This window comes from Mya arenaria, chromosome 11 (assembly GCF_026914265.1).
Source record: "Mya arenaria isolate MELC-2E11 chromosome 11, ASM2691426v1".
Lineage (NCBI taxonomy): Eukaryota > Metazoa > Mollusca > Bivalvia > Myida > Myidae > Mya > Mya arenaria.
Window position 1 is genome coordinate 49423601 of NC_069132.1, and position 24634 is coordinate 49448234.

At 38.8% G+C, this 24634-nt stretch overlaps 1 protein-coding gene across 1 annotated transcript in view; it reads right to left on the reverse strand.

The window, feature by feature from the left end:
• Positions 1 to 13241, reverse strand: part of LOC128207634 (uncharacterized) — a 29464-nt gene extending 16223 nt beyond the window's left edge. Inside the window, exon 1 of the mRNA XM_052910671.1 lies at positions 13087 to 13241. The gene's annotated coding sequence lies outside the window, so the exon portion shown is untranslated. The remainder of the gene's footprint in view (positions 1 to 13086) is intronic.
• Between the last annotated feature and the right edge of the window lie 11393 nt (positions 13242 to 24634).

The window sequence follows — 24634 nt, forward strand, 5'->3', positions numbered from 1 at the left end:
TTATGCTGGGCCAAAATGAGAATTGACTCAACAACTCTACTCAGTTTGGGTCATTATACCTCGAGACAGCATACATCTATACTCAATTTGGGTCATACTGTGAGGTTACTGCACAGCTCTACTCAATTTGGGTCATAACGTGAGGTGACTAAACAGCTCTACTTAATTTGGGTCATAATGAGAGGTGACTGCACAACTCTACTCAATTTGGTTCATAATGAGAGGTGACTGCACAACTCTACTCAATTTGGTTCATAATGAGAGGTGACTGCACAACTCTACTCAGTTTGGGTCATAATGTGAGGTGACTAAACAGCTCTACTCAGTTTGGGTCATAATGAGAGGTGACTGCACAACTCTACTCAGTTTGGTTCATAATGAGAGGTGACTGCACAACTCTACTCAATTTGGGTCATAATGAGAGGTGACTGCACAACTCTACTCAATTTGGTTCATAATGAGAGGTGACTGCACAACTCTACTCAATTTGGTTCATAATGAGAGGTGACTGCACAACTCTACTCAATTTGGTTCATAATGAGAGGTGACTGCACAACTCTACTCAGTTTGGGTCATAATGTGAGGTTACTAAACAGCTCTACTCAATTTGGTTCATAATGAGAGGTGACTGCACAACTCTACTCAATTTGGTTCATAATGAGAGGTGACTGCAAAACTCTACTCAGTTTGGGTCATAATGTGAGGTGACTAAACAGCTCTACTCAGTTTGGGTCATAATGAGAGGTGACTGCACAACTCTACTCAGTTTGGGTCATAATGAGAGGTGACTGCACAACTCTACTCAATTTGGTTCATAATGAGAGGTGACTGCACAACTCTACTCAATTTGGTTCATAATGAGAGGTGACTGCACAACTCTACTCAATTTGGTTCATAATGAGAGGTGACTGCACAACTCTACTCAGTTTGGGTCATAATGAGAGGTGACTGCACAACTCTACTCAATTTATGTCATAATGCTAGATGACTGCACATCTCTACTCAATTTATGTCATAACGCGAGATGACTGCACAACTCTACTCAATTAAGGTTATAATACGAGGTGACTCAACAACTCCACTCAATAAGGGTCATAATGCGAGGTGTTGTATGTTAAACGTTCCACAGTGGTAACCCCAAACCAACAACAATGTTGTATGTAAAACTTCACACAGTGGTTACCCCAAACCAACACCAATGTTGTATGTAAAACTTTACACAGTGGTTACCCCAAACCAACACCAATGATGTATGTAAAACTTTACACAGTGGTTTCCCAAAACCAACAACAATGTTGTATGCAATATGTATGTTAAACCTTCCACAGTGGTAACCCCAAACCAACACCAATGTTGTATGTTAAACTTTACAGAGTGGTTACCCCAAACCAACACCAATATGTATGTTAAACCTTCCACGGTGGTAACCCCAATCCAACACCAATTATGTATGTTAAACGTTTCACAGCGGTAACCCCAAACCAACAACAATGTTGTATGTAAAACGTTTCACAGCGGTAACCCCAAACCAACAAGAATGTTGTAATTTAAACGTTGTACAGTGGTATGTATTTTGACCTGTGTTTCCATTTAAAGATGCACTCTTACTTAATAAGAGGTTTCACAACTAATACACTTGTTCTAATTTACCGAAAAGGATGAATAAATATCGAGACTAATGGTTCTAACGTGTCTTTTTAAAGAAAGTATCAGAAAACACGGTATTTCTACCCTATGAGACGATAGTTGATTACTTTTATTCTTTTAGGACCAACCAGTCATTTAATATTTGTGTGTTTTCATCTATTAAATACACGGGTGACAATCTTATAATCAGTAACTAATATTTTCCACAGATGCATTATTTAGTAAGTAGTTGAAGGTTAATCACTCAGAATTTATGTTTTTTAAACATGTGTATGATTTTAAACACGAGTGTCACTTCAAACTCGATCCTTTCTTTTTGGCGACTGTTTGTATTCCTATACTTCATATCAATGAATTTCAGCAAACATTTACACATGGTCATCATCAAGGTATTTGATTTTTTTTCAATTTGTACTTGACATGATACTCTTGAAAAAACTATTTGCCAATGCCTTATACAGTGTATGTTTTTAATTGCGTATTGTGGCGGACGAATATTTTTCAAGTGTAAGCAATTGACTAAATTAAATTTCTTTAAGGAGTTAATATTTAATTATGAGAGTTTATATTAAAAACCAAATTGGGAGGAGATGAACTCATGTCAAAATTTGAATGGAGTATCATAGAACTTAATTAGAGAAATAGAAAGCATTCTGTAAAATCGCAATGATTTATTTAGAAGGCGGATCGAGCGAAGGGAATGGGAGCAAGTGGGGAACCAAATTATGACGTCATGTCTGGTAACATGTTACACAAAGTTTAAGTTGTCTGCAAAGATTAAGCGTGGTACTTTAATATTATATGCCGACTGGCGATTTTATTGGCTGTAAGTTATACTCTAAATACTATAAATTGTTGTAAATGGATAAACTTTACGTTCAATTAAAGAAATTCTATTAAATTCCAAGTGTATGTCAATAATAATACACATCTTTTACTGTGTGAATAATTATACTACTTCAAATATAGGTACAACAGTTTGCTTTAGATAATCGAATTACTGTTTAATATGTATACATAAATACAAATATAATATGAGTGTTATTCTTTCAAAACTTAATAACAAATACTGGATATGATTTCGCAACGTTTCGTTTACGCAAATTCATAATAATTTCCAGGAAAGTAAATTAATCAATAACTTTGAATAGGTAGGTAAATAAGTTAAATCATTCTTCGTAAACAACGGTAAGCAGATTGCAAATCTATATTATACAGCGTTTGTGCAAGTGTCCATCAAGGGCGAACCGCTTTAAACAATCAGTTCTGGTCGGTGAAAGAGTGAATAATTGATGATGACCATTTACACAATGGCCGCTGAAAGAATGGAATAAGCACACCCACGGGACTCGTGACACGTGTGGAGATATCAGCAATAAACATTTAAATATTTATATCAGATATATTGCTCTAATAGAAACAATTCATCAGCATTGTCTTGTCTACAATGACCCAAACAAACTTAGAATTAATAGCAGTGCCTGCAGATACGGTATAGCTCGACTGTATTTCAAAGAAGAAAATCGAGGAATTGTCATAGCCTTTGGTATCGTTGGCGTTGACGTCGTTGAAAGACAAATACTCGAACATTGGCCATAAATGAAAAACCTAAACCAAAATAATGAAATGAAACTAAAATACCAGGGACAATACACAAATGCATAGTCAGGCCTTCAGCTATGGCTCTTGTACTTGAGTTGTGCACCGTTTTCGACTTAATTACAACAGTGAGCGGTTGCGTCCACTCCGCAGGTGCTCTTGTTTTTATTCCCCCCAACAACGAAGGGAATCATCGTGAACACTATGCGACAATACATTGTATGTGGTGTTTGTGTCCTCTCCATTTATTAAGTGATATATCAATCACTATCAATAGATAGGCGCAGTTTTACAGCTGTGACAGGAGCAATGGATTGATCCATTTGCAGGTGGTACAAGTAATAGTTACTGCCATTACCGTACATCTATATGGTCGAGTCAAGTCAATATTTGTTAATCGTCTGATATCATATATCACTCCTCGAGTGTGTAGTTACTGTGTTGTATTCCTCGAACAACATCATATTGTCAAGGACGTTCCCGTGCAATAAGAAGCATGTGGATAAATTCCAACGTTATTCACTTATATGCACGCTAACTATTGAACATGTCCGTTGACAATATGGAACAATTCAGTACAGTATTTACACCAACAATCCTCGTGATGGAAATCAAACACGGTAATCGAGGGTAGTAACTACTTCTTGAACGGTGTGTGTATACCACCTGATAAATTGCGTCATAAATGCTACGTCGGAAGGAAATATTTTGCTTCGAATGAAAACTTGAAACAAAGATAACTTTCCTATTTCTTCACCATTTTCAAGGAAACATAGCGCAGTCTACGCCGCTTACAGAGCCCCCACCCCTTCGGTCTTTTACCAGTTCGATTGAGAGTGTAGTTTCTTAAAACACTTCGACAAGCCTTTTCACGCTACGGCCGTGTGACGGAGCACTGTCAAAACATTATTTTGGAAATTGGTTTGTCGAAGTGTTTGATGAAACTAATCACCTTATCAAACTTCGGTAATAAAACGAAGGCGTGGCTCTTTGAGCGTCTTAGACTGCCATTCTTTCATTTAAAATGATGTAGTAAAAGAAAAGATATCTTTGATTTAAGTCTCAGATATCTCAGTGCTGCATCTTTTGTTAACAATATTGTCAGTAAAGTTAATTCTAGGTTAAAAATTTTATACAGACAAAATCGTTTTTTAGATATGAATCTAAGAAGAATGTTATGTAACTCTTTAATACAATGTCATTTTGACTATGCATCGACATCTTGGTACAGTGGTATATCTAAACAATTCAAGAACAGATTACAGGTCACGCAGAACAAAGTTGTCAGATTTATTTATGGCTATGATTGTAGAACTTCCCTGAAAGTCTCGGCTTTCAGTGATATTGGAAGGGTTAATATAGAAAATAGGATAAAGCAACTACGACTAAACCATGTACATAAAATCTTTAATAGCAAATGTCCATCATACTTACATGAACAATTTACTTAACACAGTGCTGGAAATTTTAAAGTGCCACAGGCTGACAGTTTTATATTAAATACTTTCTTTTATCAAGCAATCCAGGACTGGAACAGTCTTCCAATAAAGTTAAAAGAATTGAAAAATAAGAATACTTTTAAAAAGGAAGTGAAATCACATCTCATTGTTGGTATGAAATGTGCAGAAATGGAAGATTTCCTATTTTATTAATTGTTATTCATTTAATCTTGCATATTAGTTCTAAGATTTTTGTTATATTATGCTAACGTGTCATATGGTTTTAACAGTCGGTTGCATTATAACTGTAAAAGAAGTTCGATCTCAAACATTTAATCATTCTTTAACTGGTCAAGAGTACATGCATGTTATTTTTGTATAAGAAAACCTACTTTAAACAGCTTACAACTGAGATCTTGGCAAATAATTATATTTGTCATAAGGATCCCATTGGAAATAAGTTGAATAACTTTAATGGGTTATCCTGTGTTATATATTTGTCACATTGAATTAAATCTTTATTAACGCACGTATGTATCCAAAGCATTCTAATGATGTTGTGCTTTAGTATAGATATCATCACTAATACTTTGTTAATCAGTCTGTGTTATAACTTTATGAGATATTTGGTTTGTTACTATGACATATATATTACACGAATAAATCTATGTATCTATGTATGTATGTATGCATGTATGCATGTATGCATGTATGTATGTGTGTGTGTGTGTGTGTGTGTGTGTGTGTATGTATGTATGTATCCATCCATCCATCCATCCAATCCATCCATCCATCCATCCATCCAATCCATCCATCCATCCATCCATCCATCCATCCATCCATCCATCCATCCATCTATCTATCTATCTATCTATCTATCTATCAGTCTTCATTTTAAGCATAATATTGCCTTCCGACGTAGCATATATGACTTGATTATCACGTGGTATACACACACAGTTGAAGTCTATTTGTAAGTTCAGCAATCCAGACTGACGAATGACCATATTCAATATTTATTGTATTTTGATTTAGTATACCTTGTAAGCCCATATAAAGCTCACATGCGCATATGCTTAAGAAAATAATAATGATAAAAAATGGCAATACATGTATGACTCATGCTCATAACAAGACACTGTGGCCCATTGTTGCTTCATTGTCTCCCTTGTAAAACAGTTGTAGAAATAATATCTACTTTTCGTTATACTAGTAACTTGATTTTTAGTATTTTTGGATGGAAATGAACGGAACTTAAAGCATCAATTTTTATCGTGATAAAATGTCAGCAAATTAATTGAAACCTACCTGGTAATTGTTCTGAAAAAAGGACAGCTGGAGAACAAAGGGTATCTGTGAAAGCTACGCAAGGCAATTAACAGTGTTTTAAAACAGAGAACACGTCTATAATTGAGTCGATTCCGATAACCCCTGTGTTGTTTACCAATTAAATTCAATTTTCTTCGCCAATGAATAAGAAGCTCACCTAAAACTGTAATTAAAGAACATTAATTTGTAAGTTGATATCAAGTAGTTCTCATAGAGGTGATACTCGTTGAGGCACACTTTTAAATGAAATGCATTAGATGATTTTACCGGTAATCTTAAAGTATCCCATTATCTTTCCGCTTTTTTACCAATGAATAATTGACAAGTGGGTATCGATCATCAGTGTATGTAAACTAGATGGGCAGTATATTGAATGATGCCTCACTCAAATCAGCGGCATCAAAGCATGATGATTTTATGAATATCACATTACGCCTGGTTTAAATGGTGTTATAATTGCACTATCAGGAATGGACGCGAATATCGTATATACTGACGATGTGATCTTTTAGGCTTGTCGACAGATTTTATGAGTTATAACTGCACTTTCAGGTATGGAAGAGAATATACTGACGATGTGATAATGTCATGTAGTCTTGTCGAATTGGTATATACGACATACGCTTCCATACGACATAGTCACATCATCAGTATATACAACATATACTTACAGACTTCATGATCACACCATCAGTGTATTCGACATACGCTTCTACACTGCTAGCTCACACCATCAGTGTATACGACATACGCTTCCATACTACTTGACCACACTATAAGTATATACGACATAAAACTCCAGACTTTATGATCACACCATCAGTGTATACCACATACGCTTCCATACTACTTGCTCACACTATCAGTACATACGACAAACACCTCCAGTCTTCATGATCACACCACTAGTGTACACCACATACGCTTCCATACTACTTGCTTACACTATCAATACATACAACATACAACTTCAAACTTCATGATCACACCATCAGTGTATACGATACACGCTTCCATATAACATGACCACACTATCAGTATATACGACATTCAACTCCAGACTTCATGATCACACCATCAGTGTATACGATATACGCTTCAATACTCCTTGACCACACTATCAGTATATACGCCCCTCAGACTTCATGATCACACCATCAGTGTATTCGACATACGCTTCTACACTGCTAGCTCACACCATCAGTGTATACGACATACGCTTCCATACTACTAGCTCACACCATCAGTGTATACGACATACTCTTCCAAACTACTAGCGCACACCATCAGTGTATACGACATTCGCTTCCATACTACTAGCTCACACCATCAGTGTATACGACATACGCTTCCAAACTACTAGCGCACACCATCAGTGTATACGACATACTCTTCCAAACTACTAGCGCACACCATCAGTGTATACGATATACGCTTCCAAACTACTAGCGCACACCATCAGTGTATACGACATACGCTTCCATACTACTAGCTCACACCATCAATGTATACGATATACGCTTGCATACTACTTGCTCACACCATCAGTGAATACGACATACGCGTCCATACTACTTGCTCAGACCATAAGCGTATACGACATACGCTTCCATACTACTTGCTCACACAATCAGTATTAATGATATACGCTTCCATAAGACTTGCTCACACCATCATTATTAACAATATACACTTAAATACTACATGATAACATCATCAATGTAAACGATATACGCTTCCATGATCAGGACTAACTTGTACTGCAAAAAGGTCGAAACAAATATGTTTGTAAACTTTTCAAATGATTAAATGAAATGTTGAACAATGCTTCACAATACGAAAATGATTTCTATTTTTGTTACAAAGCAAAATGTTACTACTTAATAATAAATATGAAAGGGACATTTTAGCACAGTTCATGACAACGCTGTACTTTCAAAATATCTACATGTAAATAAGGTATATTTGCTCAATGTCTTTATTTCATTAGTCTATGTATTTAGAAGGGTGGATATCCTCTTCAATTGTCTGTCTTATGAAGCCGTTCAATGAAAGGGTATACACGAATAGTCTAATCCAACATATCACTGCTATTGTCATGATACAGTGTAAGGCATGCAATTATAGCGTTATCTCTGATTGATGATAAATTTCAAACGCCTTCTTGAGCGAACCTCCGCGAAGTTCGTATATCAAAACAATTTCACACTGTCACGTTAGTGATGATTTATAACAACTGATTGACTAAATGTCTTCGAAAATCAATGCAATGGACACAGAAATAGTATTCAAAAATATAACACAATTTGATTAATTATTAAAAGATAATTATTTAATTAAAATTGACGCTGACACACGTTTGTGAGGACCTACAATAGTTTCAATACAGTCTTTGAATTTGTTTTTATTTGTTCGATTTTCTTTAAGGGATATTGTTACGTTAATCCTGAAGTATTTCCATATCGTCTGTTCTAGGCAAACATCAGAAGGGCTTGGATTGAGTAGAAACTATTTCCAGTAACAGGCTTCTGCAATTCTCAGATAATCCTAGCACTTGAGATGAACACTTGGTGTTTAATGTGTCCGTGATGTCTTGTTTATGTTTGTTGAGCTACATTAGACGTTTCACATGTATATTGAAATTCGCATTGCCAGTCAGCAGTCCAAATGTTTTGTTTAAAAGCAAAAGGATCAAACACCACAATTCAAACAGCTTCACAAACGAAACAAGACAATGCGCATAAACAGATCACATCGATTAAGTCTGGGCCCCGTAAAGGTCTTCTTTTTCCTGTCCGGTACCCCGTTAATGTCTTATTTGTCCTGTCTGGTGACCTTTTAAAGTCTTGTTTCTCCTGTCTGTGCCCTGTTCAGATTATTTCTCCTGTCTGGTGACCTGTTAAGGTCTTGTTTTTCCTATTGTCAAATCTCAATCTCACCTCATTTTACCACATAAAAGCATAGTATTGTTCAAAATCTTGCATGTTTTTATACTTTTTGAAAACGTATTTTCTCATAGAATGTACAATTGAAAGAATTTTTACAACATTTCAAAGAAAACTTATTCTCGAGCAAAATTATACTTGAGTAATTGTTAAAAGGCAATGAATCGTACTCAAGTACATTTTTGGCTGTATAATATTTTTCCATTAGAATCTAGACCAAAGGTTTCAATCAACATATTCAATGATAGAATGCGGGATAAAAAATGTTTTAAAACATATATTTTTTCAATAAATTATAGTAAATTGAGTTTTATATTTGACTTAAGTTTTTTCGTGATATTTGGGCCTGGTCTTGTTTCTCCTGTCTGGTGCACTGTTCAGGTCTTATTTTTCCTGTCTGGTGACCTGTTAATGTCTTGATCAGGTCTTGTTTGTTCTGTTTGGTGCCCTGTTCAAGTATTGTTTTTCCTGTCTGGTGCCCTGTTCAGGTCTTATTTCTCCTGTCTGGTGACCTGTTAAGGTCTTGTTTGTTCTGTTTGGTGCCCTGTTCAAGTATTGTTTTTCCTGTCTGGTTCCCTGTTTTGTTTTTGGTTTTGTTTGTCTCGTCTGGTGACCTGTTTAGGTCTTATTTCTCCTAGCTGATGCCCTGTTAATGTCTTGTTTCCTTTCTGGTGCCCTGTGAAGGTATTGTTTATCCTGTCCTGTACCCTTTGAATGTCTTGTTTGTTCTGTCAAGTACCCTATTAAGGTCTTTTTGTCCTATGGGATACCTTGTTAAGTTCTTTTTTACACTTTAAGATTCCCTTTTAAGGTCTTGTTAGTCCTGTCGTGTACCCTGTCAAGGTCTTTTTGTCCAGTCCAGTAACCTGTTAAGGTCTTGTTTGTCCTATCCTGTACTCTGTTAATGTCTTGGTTGTTCTATCCTGTACTCTGTTAATATTTTGTTTGTCCTATCCTGTACTCTGTTAATGTCTTGTTTGTCCTATCCTGTACGCTGTTAATGTCTTGTTTATCCTGTACCCTGTTAATGTATTGTTTGTCCTATCCTGTACTCTGTTAATGTCCTGTTTTTCCTATCCTGTACTCTGTTAATGTCTTGTTTATCCTGTACTCTGTTAATGTATTGTTTGCCCTATCCTGATCTCTGTTAATGTCTTGTTTGCCCTATCCTGTACTCTGTTAATGTCTTGTTTATCCTGTACCCTGTTAATGTCTTGTTTGTCCTATCCTGTACTCTGTTAATGTCTTGTTTGTCATATCCTGTACTCTGTTAATGTCTTGTTTATCCTGTACCCTGTTAATGTCTTGTTTGTCCTATCCTGTACTCTGTTAATGTATTGTTTGTCCTGTACCCTGTTAATGTCTTCTTTGCCCTATCCTGTACTCTGTTAATGTCTTGTTTGTCCTATCCTGTACTCTGTTAATGTCTTGTTTGCCCTATACTGTACTCTGTTAATGTCTTGTTTGCCCTATCCTGTACTCTGTTAATGTCTTGTTTGTCCTATCCTGTACTCTGTTAATGTCTTGTTTGTCCTATCCTGTACTCTGTTAATGTCTTGTTTGCCCTATCCTGTACTCTGTTAATGTCTTGTTTGTCCTATCCTGTACCCTGTTAATGTCTTGTTTGCCCTATACTGTACTCTGTTAATGTATTGTTTGTCCTATCCTGTACTCTGTTAATGTCTTGTTTGCCCTATACTGTACTCTGTTAATGTCTTATTTTTCCTATCCTGTACCCTGTTAATGTCTTGTTTGTCCTATCCTGACCTCTGTTAATGTATTGTTTGTCCTGTACCCTGTTAATGTCTTGTTTGCCCTATCCTGTACTCTGTTAATGTCTTGTTTGTCATATCCTGTACTCTGTTAATGTCTTGTTTGCCCTATCCTGTACTCTGTTAATGTCTTGTTTGCCCTATCCTGTACTCTGTTAATGTCTTGTTTGTCCTATCCTGTACTCTGTTAATGTCTTGTTTGTCCTATCCTGTACTCTGTTAATGTCTTGTTTGTCCTATCCTGTACTCTGTTAATGTCTTGTTTGTCCTATCCTGTACTCTGTTAATGTCTTGTTTGTCCTATCCTGTACTCTGTTAATGTCTTGTTTGTCCTATCCTGTACTCTGTTAATGTCTTGTTTGCCCTATCCTGTACTCTGTTAATGTCTTGTTTGTCCTATCCTGTACTCTGTTAATGTCTTGTTTGCCCTATACTGTACTCTGTTAATGTCTTGTTTGTCCTATCCTGTACTCTGTTAATGTCTTGTTTGCCCTATACTGTACTCTGTTAATGTCTTGTTTGTCCTATCCTGTACTCTGTTAATGTCTTGTTTGCCCTATACTGTACTCTGTTAATGTCTTGTTTGTCCTATCCTGTACTCTGTTAATGTCTTGTTTGTCCTATCCTGTACTCTGTTAATGTCTTGTTTGCCCTATACTGTACTCTGTTAATGTCTTGTTTGCCCTATACTGTACTCTGTTAATGTCTTGTTTGTCCCATCCTGTACCCTGTTAATGTCTTGTTTGCCCTATACTGTACTCTGTTAATGTCTTGTTTGCCCTATACTGTACTCTGTTAATGTCTTGTTTGCCATATACTGTACCCTGTTAATGTCTTGTTTGCCCTATACTGTACTCTGTTAATGTCTTGTTTGTCCTATCCTGTACCCTGTTAATGTCTTGTTTGCCCTATACTGTACTCTGTTAATGTCTTGTTTGCCCTATACTGTACTCTGTTAATGTCTTGTTTGCCCTCTACTGTACCCTGTTAATGTCTTGTTTGTCCTATCCTGTACCCTGTAAATGTCTTGTTTGCCCTATACTGTACCCTGTTAATGTCTTGTTTGCCCTATACTGTACCCTGTTAATGTCTTGTTTGCCCTATCCTGTACCCTGTTAATGTCTTGTTTGTCCTATCCTGTACCCTGTTAATGTCTTGTTTGTCCTATCCTGTACCCTGTTAATGTCTTGTTTATCCTGTACTCTGTTAATGTCTTGTTTGTCCTATCCTGTACCCTGTTAATGTCTTGTTTATCCTGTACTCTGTTAATGTCTTGTTTGCCCTATCCTGTACTCTGTTAATGTCTTGTTTGCCCTATACTGTACTCTGTTAATGTCTTGTTTGCCCTATCCTGTACTCTGTTAATGTCTTGTTTGCCCTATACTGTACCCTGTTAATGTCTTGTTTGTCCTATCCTGTACTCTGTTAATGTCTTGTTTGCCCTATACTGTACTCTGTTAATGTCTTGTTTGTCCTATCCTGTACCCTGTTAATGTCTTGTTTATCCTGTACTCTGTTAATGTCTTGTTTGCCCTATCCTGTACTCTGTTAATGTCTTGTTTGCCCTATACTGTACTCTGTTAATGTCTTGTTTGTCCTATCCTGTACCCTGTTAATGTCTTGTTTATCCTGTACTCTGTTAATGTCTTGTTTGCCCTATACTGTACTCTGTTAATGTCTTGTTTGCCCTATCCTGTACTCTGTTAATGTCGTGAATGTCCTTCACTTGTGTGAATATAAAACTGACGTCGTAAAACTGGACATTGGTAGATCCGAGGTCGGTTGTGTGGCATTGTTGGAATGAATTAATTTGGTAAGGAGGATGAAAGTGCTGTAGACTGTTTTCCTACCTGTGACTTTGAAATTTTCTTAAAATTATCTTTAAATGCATATTATCAATAGCGATGCAAAACCTCTTACTAAACTCAAAGTGCCAAACACGTGCCCATATGTCAAACTATGCATTAAGAAGTATTCCAAATGTCAATGAAGAAATATTTTTTGACAGGACATGCACTAAATGCATAGACAACATTAAAGAAATGGTTGGAAAAGGGCATATAAGAAACATAATCTCGGATTTGGATGCACACAAGCAATATCTAAGGTGGATGAAATAGACTAAAGTTTAGTAAATTTGGTACAGCATTCATAATGAGTTTTGAAGGTATGATTAATCATTTTTACATGGTTTGTTGGATTTTAATAATAATAATAATAATAATAATAATAATAATAATAATAATAATAATAATAATAATAATAATAATAATAATAATTATTATTATTATAATAATAATAATAACAATCAGAAGAAGAAGAAGGTTCAAATTTATGGAACAAAGATACTCTTACCTGATTTAGGGTGTTTTATGTGCCAATGTCCAAAAAACTATTGCCATCTGTATCGCTATAGTCGATCAGAAGTTGTTTTAATAGATAATACCACAAGCAGATTTTGCCACTTTCATCAAGAGCTTAACAAACGTTGAAATCGGATAACTCGTCACTTGCGGGCAATAGCGCCGTGTAATTCACATAAACCTTTATCTGACAGATTATTTTTCTGCAGACAATATGTGAATGACCCGAGGCGACCTTTAAAAATTCGATAGATCGAAATTAAAATATATATGAAAAATCTTTAGCAGACGACAATGGAATTGTCAGATATTTTTTACATAGGTTCCCCACCTGGGCGCGCGTCCCATAATAAGTCATATTTACTTATCACGTAGTTTAAATATACATTTGGATATCGATAATTCGTTTGCCCGCCTTGTTTAGATTTACAACTGGATAACGACTAATGGAAACAGATTGACAAACTCACGGAACGTACAAACAACCAGTCAGCAGTGCTAGTGTATAAGCGGACAGAGAGAGACATCATAGTCAAAACCATGGGATGGCATAACAATTAAGGTCTTTCCACAGTGCAAAAACTAGTTTGAAGGTCTAAAGCATAAAATAAATCAGTTTATAATTAGTTTTGAGGTCCACTATCTAGCAAAAATAATACTTATATCCTTTGCAACATGTGCAGGAATAATATTTTATAATGTTTTCAATCAAAAAGCACTTACATTTTTATGGAAATATCTTTATTCAAAATTATTTTGTGTCCAAATATTCAGAAACTCCCCCTCAACAAAATGTTGCGGCTTTGTGGTGATCGCAGGTATTTTTGAACCAATATGTGAAAAAAACTTCGTTCATAAATTTGCTCAGCACTTTAAAACCCGACGATATGTTGCGAAGGATATTTGTTCTATTCCTGAAAAAAGGTTTCTCAAAACTTAGTTAAACATGAACTCTACGCTATCTGAGACATAAGCATTATGAACTAGAATATTACAATGGAAACTACAGGGACAAGCCAAGTAACCAACAATATATAGTCTTGTTTAGTCTAGGATCAAAAGCCAAATTAAAATTCACAAAAAATGGATACTATTCCGTCTAAAAAATAGAACATCGTTGTTTAATCCAAGGGATTACTTTGACCAGCTCCGATTCGCGAAATGTAAACTGGACAAATACGACACACCTACCACAAACGTAAGGCGTACTCTTTATGCTTTGATTGAATTGTTTGAGTGACTACTTTCATCGTTGCCTTTGTCGCCATGATTGTTGAGTATGTCACAGGGTGAGAAATATGTGCAGCCTAGGAACTAGGCTCCGAGACCGCTGGCAGGGGCTAAGTCGCTTTCACACATTCTCAACACCAATATAGATAACGATACCGTGTCATACCGAGCCCGGAATCCTTCGATGACCAGGTGAGTGCTCTACCGCCTAACTATCGGGCGGCTTACAACTCTCAACACCTATATAGGTAAAGATACCGTAACGTGTAATGATTTTTTTTTATTAATAAACAATAATATTGGATCTGTCAATGTTCACTGACCGTGCAAAGGGTGTAAGAACAACAATGACGTTATATCAATACAAGTAGTTGGGTATTGTCTGTCTTGAAGCGCTGTGTTTATTGTTTAGTGTTTGTGTAGGCTTAGTCTCGTGCATTAAAAGGATATTGATTACATGTTAGGCTACTGTGTTTGTCTTTGTGGTGTCATTGTTTCATAAAGTTGTTCATATACATGGTGGTACAGTGTGGACAGGAGGTTAACGCCCAAAGACAAGTTTAACCCATCCCTTAACAAGGCAGCACACCAAACCGATGAATGATTGCACCGATGTATGGTGTTAGATGATGTCCTGTTTTTACCATCACATGATACAAAGTGAAATCGCACAATCAAATGGTGCCAGTGATGGTTGTTCAATCATATGGTGCCAAAGTTGGTCGTACAATCATGGAAACAAAGGTGGTCGTACAATCAAATGGTGTCAAAGGTGGTCGTACAATCATATGTAAACAAAGCATTCGGAGCTCCTCGGCCATTTTTTTCAAAAACAACCTCGGATGTATCTGGACGGTTTACATACTTAAAAAGTGGTACGTTTAAGTCCGCTGCAAATAGATCGCGTAGTAATCTTATTTAGTAGTTAAAATTTATGACTTAACTCTTGGGAATCGTAATTATGTTTGCAATAATACACTTCACTGGCAATCAATTTAAACTGAGAGCAATGAATACAACTCTTAAACACTACATTTAATGAATGCTTTTATTCAAAAAAATACGGACTACTTCAACAGATGTACCGGCATACATCCGAGGTTGTTTTTGAAAAATGGCCGAGGAGTTCCGAATGGGAAACAAAGGTGGTCGTACAATCATATTGTGCCAAATGTGGTCGTACAATCTTATGGTGCCAAAGGTAGTCGTACAATCATATGATGCCAAAGGTGGTCGTACAATCAAATGTTGCAAAGGATGGTCGTACAAGCATGTGGTTCCATAGGTGGCCTTCAATCCTATGGTCCAAAGTTTGTCGTAAAATCATATACTACCAAAGGTGGCCGTACAATCACTTGGTGCCAAAGGTGGTCGTAAAATCATATGGAAACAAAGGTGGTCGTACAATCATATTGTGCCAAATGTGGTCGTACAATCTTATGGTGCCAAAGGTAGTCGTACAATCATATTATCCCAAAGGTGGCCAAACAATCATATGGTGCCAAAGGTGGTCGAACTATGACATGTTGTCAAATGTGGTTGTACAATCAAATGTTACCAAAGATGGCCGAACAATGATATGGTACCAAATGATACCAACGGTGGCCGTACAATCACTTGGTGCCAAAGGTGGTCGTACAACCACATGTTGCCAACGGTGAACGTACAATCATATGGTACCAAAGGTGGTCGTACAACCACATGTTGCCAATGATGGACGAAAATCATATGGTACCAAAGGTGGTCGATAAAAATCACATATTGCCAATGGTGGTCGTACATTACATGGTACCAACGGTGGCCGTACAATCATAAAGTACCAAAGGTGGTCGCACAATCACATTTTGCCAAAGATGGTCGTACAATCACATGGTACCAAAGGTGGCCGTAAAATCATATGGTACCAAAGGTGGTCGCACAATCACATGCTGCCAAAGATGGTCGTACAATCACATGGTACCAAAGGTGGCCGTAAAATGAAATGGTACTAAAGGTGGTCGCACAATCATATGATGCAAAAGATGGTCGTACAATCAAATGGTCCCAAGGGTGGTCGTACAATCAAATGGTGCCAGTGGTGGTCGTACAATCGTATGGTGTCAACGATGGTTGTACAATCAAATGGTGCCAAAGGTGAACGTACAGTCAAATGGTGCCTAAGGTGGTCATACAATCAAATGGTGCCAAAGGTGGTCGTACAATCATATGATGCAAAAGATGGTCGTACAATCAAATGGTGCCAAAGGTGGTGGAACAATCGTATTGTACCAAAAATGGTGGTGCATTTACATGGTGCTGCAGATTGTCGTTCAATATCTCTAGTTGTTTTTAAAATATCTCAGAAATCAACACGAACCTCAAGCGGGGACTTCTCAATATTTAAACGTTTAATTTCATTTTTTTATTAAAAACAAAACGAACGATTTCATTTCAGCAGGTACTTGTAATGTTCCGACGCAGTCTTTGATGTAACAACTATCAAGAGACCGTACTTGAACAATGTTTTTATTATGTGGAATTGTCTCGAGCTTAAGCTCTTGATTTATGATTAAGTTTTTAACAGCATTTAAAGGGTTTAAATGCTTTTATTATATGGTTTGCAGCACAATAAATCATTACTTCGATTGCCAATTTTCAATGTAGTCTGGAGTTTGTGAAATTTAAATGCCATATACAGTTAACATGAATAATAACATTTTCAATATTTGATTGTATGCTTTGAGTCCAGCAAAGAAGTACAATACAATTGCTTGCAGATATGGGAACAAAACAAGAATTCAATATGTATGTGCCGTTTAGAATGCATGCCTTGAAAACTGTTTTCTTTCCTTTAGAAATACGCTTCTATGAATTGAGTAGACACTAATTAAGGATGATATTACATATCTATCAACTATCTCGGATATAAAAATATGGCTGTGTTTGCATTCTATATTGATATTTAGACTCCCTTCCTTCCAGACATTAATCTACCTGACAACCACTTGCAAGCACATTATTAAAGAAACCCACACTCGTTTTGCAATATAGTACATCCTTAGATATTCTTGACAGAGATAACCATTAACAAGATGGTAGTTTGTTACCGCGATCGTAACACGAACAGGCAAAAAAAGACATACATGTACGCCTTCCACACAGGTCTAGAATAATTGCACGTGCATGTTACCGTACCGAGGCCCAGATCTATGGCAAGTACATGCTACCGTACACAGGTCTTGTATTATGGCATGTACATGCTACCGTACACAGGTCTAGTATTATGGCAAGTACATGCTACCGTACACAGGTCTTGTATTATGGCACGTACATGCTACCGTACACAGGTCTAGTATTATGGCAAGTACATGCTACCGTACACAGGTCTTGTATTATGGCACGTTCATGCTACCGTACACAGGTCTAGTATTATGGCAAGTACATGCTACCGTACACAGGTTTTGTATTATGGCATGTACATGCTACCGTACACAGGTCTAGTATTATGGCAAGTACATGCTACCGTACACAGGTCTTGTATTATGACATGTACATGCTACCGTACACAGGTCTAGTATTATGGCAAGTACATGCTACCGTACACAGGTCTTGTATTATGGCACGTACATGCTTCCGTACACAGGTCTAGTATTATGGCAAGTACATGCTACCGTACACAGGTCTTGTATTATGGCACGTACATGCTGCCGTACACAGGTCTAGTATTATGGCACGTACATGGTGCCGTACACAGGTCTAGTATTATGGCACGAACATGCTCCCATACACAGGTCTAGTATTATGGCACGCATATCCTACCGTACCCGGATCTAGTATTATGGCAAGTACATGCTACCGCACCCAGGTCTAGTATTATGGCACGTACATGCTACCGTCAACAGATCTGGTATTATGGCACGTACATGCTGCCGTACCGAGGTCTATTATTATGGCACGTACATGCTACCGCACCCAGGTCTAGTATTATGGCACGTACATGCTACCGTCCACAGGTCTGGTATTATGGCACGTACATGCTACCGTCCACAGGTCTGGTATTATGGCAAGTATATGCTACCGTATCAAGGTCTAGTTTTATGACACGCACATGCTACAGTTCCCAGGTCTAGTATTATGGCACGTTAATGCTACCGTACCCAGGTCTAGTATTATGGCACGTTAATGCTACCGTACCCAGGTCTAGTATTATGGCACGTTAATGCTACCGTACCCAGGTCTAGTATTATGGCACGTACATGCTACCGTCCACAGGTCTGGTATTATGGCAAGTATATGCTACCGGACCAAGGTCTAGTATAATGACACGTACATGCTACAGTTCCGAGGTCTATTATTATGGCACGTACATGCTACCGTACCGAGTTATGGTGTTATGGCACGTCCATGCTATTTTACCCAGGTCTAGTAGTATGGTACGTCCATGCTACTGTACCCAGGTCTGGTTTTATGGCACGTTAATGCTACCGTTTAAAGGTATAAAATAAGTGCACGTATATGCTAACGTACCGAGGATAGATCTAAGCAACGTCTATATGCTACCGTACCGAGGTCTATTATTATGGCACGTTCGTGCTACAGTACCCAGATCTGGTTTTATGGCACGTTAATGCTTCCGTTCAAAGGTATAAAATAAGTACACGTATATGCTAACGTACCGAGGTCTAGATCTAAGCAACGTCTATACTACCGTACCGAGGTCTATTCTTATGGCACGTTCGTGTTACTGTACCCAGGTCTGGTTTTATGGCACGTTAATGCTTCCGTTCAAAGGTATAAAATAAGTGCACGTATATGCTAACGTACCGAGGTCTAGATCTAAGCAACGTCTATGCTACCGTAACCAGGTCCAATATTAGGACACGTTCATGCTGTCAAAACCATATCTAGTATTATTGCACATTGATGTCGCAGTTCCCATGTCTTATTCTATGACACCACGTACATGCCGCCATAACCATGACTAAATTTATTTCCCGTTCATCCTCCACAACTATGTCTAGAACTATGGCAATCACCTCTTACCTTAACAATGTTAAGTATTATGGCACACACTTGCTGACATAACCATGTAAAGTATAATGACACGGACATGCTGCCACAACCAGAGCTAGTATAATGACACATATGTGCTGTCATTACCATCTCCACCACGTACATGATACCAAAACAATGTAAAGTATTACTCCACGTACATGTGGCCTTTACCATGTCTTGTATAATGGCACGTCCATGCTACTATAACAATGTATAGTATTACTGCACGAACATGCTGCCGACACCACGTCAATATAGCAAGTACATGTTGCAGTAGCCAGTTCTAGTATTATGACACCGCGTACATGTCGCAGTACCCAGGTTTAGTATTATGACATCACGTCCATGTCGTAGTACCCAGGTGTAGTATAACGACATCACGTCCATGTCGCAGTACCCAGGTCTAGTATTATATTATCACGTCCATGTCGTAGTACCCAGGTGTAGTATAACGACATCACGTCCATGTCGTAGTACCCAGGTCTAGTATTATGACATCACGTCCATGATGCAGTACCCAGGTCTGATATTTTGACATCACGTCCATGTCGCAGTACCCAAGTTTAGTATTATGACATCACGTCCATGTCGTAGTACCCAGGTGTAGTATAACGACATCACGTCCATGTCGTAGTACCCAGGTCTAGTATTATGACATCACGTCCATGATGCAGCACCCAGGTCTGATATTTTGACATCAAGTACATGTCGCAGTACCCAGACCTAGTATTATGACACCACGTCCATGTCGCAGTACCAAGATCTAGTATTATGACACCACGTCCATGTCGCAGTACGCAAGTCTAGTATTAGGACACCATGTCCATGTCGCAGTACCCAGGTCCAGTATTATGACACCACGTCCATGTCGCAGTACGCAGGTCTAGTATTATGACACCACGTACATGTCGCAGTGCCCAGGTCTAGTATTATGACACCATGTCCATGTCGCAGTACTCCGGTGTGGTATTATGACCCCCACGTCCATGCCGCAGTACCCAGGACCAGTATTATGGAACCATGTTTATGTCGCAGTACCCAGGTCCAGTATTATGACACCACGTACATATCGCAATACCTAGGTCTAGTATTATGACACCTCGTCCATATCGATGTACCAAGGTATAGTATTATGACACCACGTACATATCAGTGTACCCAGTTATAGTATTATGACACTGCGTACTTGTCGTAGTACCCAGGTCTAGTATTATGACACCAGCTACATGTCGCAGTACCCTGGTCTAGTTTAATGACACCACGTACATGTCTCAGTATCCAGGCCTAGTATCATGACACTGCGTCCATGTCGCAGTACTCAAGTTTAGTATTATGACACAGCCCATGTCCTTGTACCCAGGTCTACAATATGACACCACGTCCTTGTCCAAGTGCCCAGGTGTAGTATTATTACACAACGTACATATAGCAGTACCCAGGACTAGTATTATGACACAAAGTACATGTCGCAGTACCCAGGTACAGTATTATGACACCACGTACATGTTACAGTATCCAGATCTAGTATTATGACACCACGTCCATATAGCTGTACTCAAAGGTCTAGAAGTATGAAACCACGCCCATGTCGTTTTACCCAGTTTTAGTATCTCGACACTGCATGCATGTCCTAGTACCAAGCTACAGTATTATGACACCATGTCCATGTCGCAGTACCAAGGTACAGTATTAAAACACAACGTACATGTCGCAGTACCCAGGTCTAGTATTATGACACTATGTCCAAGTCGCAGTACCCAGGTACAGTCTTGAAACACCACGTACACGTCGCAGTAACCAGGTACAGCACTATGACACTACGTCCATGTCGCAGTACCCAGGCACAGTATCAAAAAAACAATGTTCACGTCGCAGTAGCCAGGTACAGTATTAAAACACCACGTACAGTTCGCTGTACCCATGCATAGTATTATGACACCGCGTACATGTCGCAGTACCCAGGTCTAGTATTATGACACTACGTTCATGTCGCAGTACCCAGGTACAGTGTTATGACACTACGTACATGTCACAGTACCCAGGTCTGGTATTATAACACCACGTACATGTCGTTGTACCCAATCTAGTATTATGACCCCACGTACATGTCGCAGTACCCAGGTATAGTATTATGACACCAAGTACATATCGCAGTGTCCAGGCCTAGTAGTACCCAGTTATAGTATTGTAACACCGCCTACGTGTCACAGTACCAATTTCTAGTATTATGACACTGCGTACTTGTCGTAGTACCCAGGTCTAGTATTATGACACGAGCTACATGTCGAAGTACCCTGGTCTAGTATTATGACACCACGTACATTTCGCTGTATCCAGGTCTAGTATCACGACACTGCGTCCATGTCGCAGTACTCAAGTTTAGTATTATGACACCGCCCATGTCCTTGTACCCAGGTCTACTATATGACACCACGTCCTTGTCCAAGTGCCCAGATGTCGTATTATGACACAACGTACATATAGCAGTACCCAGGACTAGTATTATGACACAAAGTACATGTCGCAGTAACCAGGTACAGTATTATTACACCACGTACATGTTGCAGTACCCAGATCTGGTATTATGACACCGCGTCCATGTCTCTGTACTCAAGTTTATTATTATGACACCGCGTCCTTTTCTGAGTGCCCAGGTCTAGCATTATGACACCGCACCCGTGTCGCAGTACCCCGGTTTAGTACTATGACACAACGTCAATATAACAGTACATATGTCTAGTATTATGACGCCACGTACATGTCGCAGTACCCAGGTCTAGTATTATGACACCACGTCCATATAGCTGTACTCAAAGGTCTAGAAGTATGAAACCACGTCCATGTCGTTTTACCCAGTTTTAGGATCATGACACGACGTCCATGCCCTAGTACCTAGCTACAGTATTATGATACCAAGTACATAACGCATTACCCGATTCTAGTATTGTGATTCCTTGTACTTGTCGTAGTACCCATGTCTAGTATAATAACAACATGTTCATGTCCGAGCAGTACCCAGGTCAAGTATTATGACACAATGTTTTTGTCGCAGTGCCCAGGTCTAGTATTATGACACTACGTCCATGACACAGTACCCAGGTCTAGTATTATGACACCACGTCAATATCGCAGTACCCAGGTCAAGTATTATGAAACCACGTACTTGTCGCAGTTCCCAGGTACAATTTTATGACACCACGTCAATGTCGAAGTACTCAGGTCTAGTATTATGACACCACGTACATGTCGAAGTACTCAGGTCTAGTATTATGACACCACTTACATGTCATAGTACCCAATCTAGTATTATGACACCACGTACATGTCGTAGTACCCAGGTACAGTATTATGACACTACGTTCATGTCACAGTACCCAGGTCTGGTATTATGATACCACGTACATGTCGTTATACCCAATCTAGTATTATGACACCACGTTCATGTCGCAGTACCCAGGGACAGTATTAAAACACTATGTACATGTAACAGTTCCGGTGTGGTATTATGACACCACGTACATGTCGTAGTACCGAGGTGTTGAATTATGACATCACGTCCATGTCGTATTACACAGGTCCAGTCTTATGACACCACGTACATGTCGCAGTACCCAGGTATAGTATTATGACACAAAGTACATGTCGCAGTGTCGAGGCCTAGTATTATGACACCACGTCCATGTTGCATTACCCAGTTCTAGTATTGTTGCACCGACTACGTGTCACAGTACCCAGTTCTAGTATTATGACACTGCGTAGTTGTCGTAGTACCCAGGTCTAGTATTATGACACCAGCTACATGTCGCAGTACCCTGGTCTAGTATAATGACACCACGTACATGTCGCAGTATCCAAGTCTAGTATCATGACACTTCGTCCATGTCGCAGTACTCAAGTTTAGTATTATGACACCGCCTATGTCCTTGTACCAAAGTCTACTATATGACACCACGTCCTTGTCAAAGTGCCCAGATGTAGTATTATGACACAACGTACATATAGCAGTACCCAGGACTAGTATTATGACACAAAGTACATGTCGCAGTACCCAGGTACAGTATTATGACACCACGTACATGTTGCAGTACCCAGATCTAGTATTATGACACCGCGTCCATGTTCCTGTACTCAAGTTTATTATTATGACACCGCGTCATTTTCTGAGTGCCCAGGTCTAGCATTATGAAACCGCGCCCGTGTCGCAGTACCCCGGTTTAATATTATGACACAACGTCAATATAACAGTACATATGTCTAGTATTATGACGCCCCGTACATGTCGCAGAACCCAGGTCTAGTATTATGACACCACGTCCATATAGCTGTACTCAAAGGTCTAGAAGTATAAAACCACGTCCATGTCGATTTACCCAGTTTTTGTATCATGACACCGCGTCTATGTCCTAGTACCTAGCTACAGTATTATGACACCAAGTACATGTCACATTACCCGATTCTAGTATTATGACTCCGTGTACTTGTCGTAGTACCCAGGTCTAGTATAATGACAGCATGTTCATGTCCGAGCGGTACCATGGTCAAGTATTATGACACCATGTTTTTGTCGCAGTGCCCAGGTCTAGTATTATGACACTATGTCCGTGACGCAGTACCCAGGTCCAGTATTATGACACCACGTCAATATCGCAGTACCCAGGTCAAGTATTATGACACCACGTACTTGTCGCAGTACTCAAATTTAGAATTATGACACCACGTCCATGTCGCAGTTGCAAGGTACAATTTTATGACACCACGTACATATCGAAGTACCCAGGTCTAGTATTATGGCACCACGTCCATGTCGCAGTACCCGGGTCTAGTATTATGACCCCACGTACATGTCGTAGACCCTAGGTCTAGTAGTATGGCACTACAGTAGTCCATACAGCAGTACCAAGGTTTAGGTTGTATGAAACTGCATCTGTATTGCAGAACCCAGGCCTAGGAATTTTACTCCACGTCCATGTCATAGTACCCGGGTCTAGCATTTTGACACCACGTTCATGTCGCAGTACACAGGTCTAGTATTATGACACAAAGTACATGTCGTAGTACCCAGGTCTAGTAGTATGACACTGCGTACATGACGCAGTACCCAGGTCTAGTATTATGACACTACGTCCATATAGCAGTACCCAGGTGTGGTGTCCTTGTCCTAGGTCCCAGGTTTAGTATTATGACACCACATCCATATAACAGTACCCAAGTCTAGTATTATGACACCACGTCCATGTCGTAGTACCCAGGTGTTGTATTATGACACCAGCTACATG